The sequence below is a fragment of the Halyomorpha halys genome, unplaced genomic scaffold (genome assembly GCF_000696795.3).
Source record: "Halyomorpha halys isolate HHAL.00 unplaced genomic scaffold, Hhal_1.1 Scaffold161.1, whole genome shotgun sequence".
NCBI lineage: Eukaryota > Metazoa > Arthropoda > Insecta > Hemiptera > Pentatomidae > Halyomorpha > Halyomorpha halys.
The window spans coordinates 356,091-358,131 of record NW_027105190.1 but is presented as its reverse complement, the minus strand read 5'-3'; positions in this window follow the sequence as shown (position 1 = coordinate 358,131).

The following is a 2,041-nucleotide window of genomic DNA, read 5'->3' as shown; positions in this document are numbered from 1 at the left end:
GCGCCACTAAGATTAAATATCAATTATACATATCGCTACCAACATAACTTCTTCCTCCTGACTCCGTCAAAGCCTCCCCTGCAAGGTTAGCCTTGACAAAATCCTCTCTTCTACCCCTCGATCTACCCCTAGAACGTATACTTCTCGGTTCTACGCCTGTTAACTATTTAGGAATTTGTTCTTTACTAAGCACCATAATTTAACCTATCCTTTGCTAGCGATTTGTCACTTTGATTATATTGATCGAGTGGTTGCTCCGTATTTTAATCTCATGAACTCTCCAGTCGAGTCATCATTCTTCAGGCCAAATATTCTGTTATACTTTATTTTCAAAGACCTTAAGGTTGTACGTGACTATTTCATTTCAGCACACAACAGTGTTTTCTCAATGGTTCTCTTAAAATGGCTTATAAGTACAAATATAAGAAAGTAGAATTTGATTTTTCAGTTTTTATTGAATTCTGACAATCAATAAATAGTACATTCTAGCCAAAATGTTGTGATAGTTATTTAAATCAGAACTTAACGTTTTTCAATCTGTTATAGAATACAATTCTCGCTAGCATCCATTGTTTATGACTAAGAAAAAAAGTCTTAAAATTTGGTAATTCATTACTTCATTAAACTGCTAAGCAATAGTAGAAATGCGTCCACGTTGGGTGTGAACTTAAATACAGTAATGTCTTGTTTGTCGACAAACTTTGTTATTATGTTAGGGTAATTATCTGACGCAGGCAAAGACCTATTTTATTACTTAACCAAATTAATAATCTGCTAAGAAGTTAGTTTTAGGACATCCAACATTATTTTTTTAATTGGCATGGCAGAAACCAATTTTAAAAATTATTCGCTGATTTTTTTATGAACTTAGTTGTATGTATCGAGATCCTGGAATAATACGTTGACACAATTGTTAAAGGTTAAGTTTGTGATAATATTCACATAAAATTTCTTAAAATAATATGTATATTACAAAAAATAAGATACTAATTGTAAATATAACTAGAATATCCAAATTTCGATTTAATGTGCATATTTTTACATTGTTTTGCTGTTCAATTGCGTTATTTATTAAATAGTTTCAAGAAAAATTTGCAATTCCGTTATTTTTTTCTTTAAATATTTTATGTATTAACTAATAGACCTTTGTTTTTTAGCTTCCAGAAATTCTAACTGTACGAAGCATCAACTGATGTAACCTCCATTGGTCAGACTCCGTTCCAAAGAGATAGGATTCACAATACAACAGCGGAGCAAACTTTGCCATTGTCTACACATGTATATCAGAGGTCGCTGAAAATACCTCTTAGTCCAATGAGACATTAAATAGTTATGGAAAATCGCTCTATTTTTCTTCATTTACTTCTATAACCAACTTATTATATATAACATTTTTGGGTAAACAACTGCATAAAATATGCAGAATATAAATTGAGGCTAATGTGATACTTTAAGTCGATTTCAATAAATACAAGCATTATTTATAATCGTTTGGAAACTGATGTATTCTACATTGAATAACTAATAACTTTTAGCCCGCGCAAGTTTTGGAATAATACCAAGGGAGAATGGAATAGAAAAAGTTTAAATATCAATAATAGGTTATTTGTTTTTCACAGACTATATTCGGTATTATTAATGTATTAAAACTATATTAGAAGATAATGAAGGTTACAGAGCGTAAATATAAGGAATACAAAACAAAAATAAACGACTACCAGCTGAATGAACAATTTAGAGTCTGGGGTAACCTAACAACCAAAATTTTGCTATCTAATCTATCAACTCGTCTGTTTAGTGTTTATTAACATTTTAGGAATCCGTCGTGTTACTCTTGTGAGATTATGACATGTCGTACATCGACCAACCTACTCGCTATAATTGTCTGTTTGAAAAGTCAGATAAGTAAGACTACCATGGAGGGCGAGAGTGGAGGGTTTTACCTGTTTTTCTGTTTCAGGAGCTTTTTAAATATTGCTCGATTAAACTATCTTAAAGTCTCCTCTTCCAGTTTTAAATTAATATTGCAAAAGTTATATAG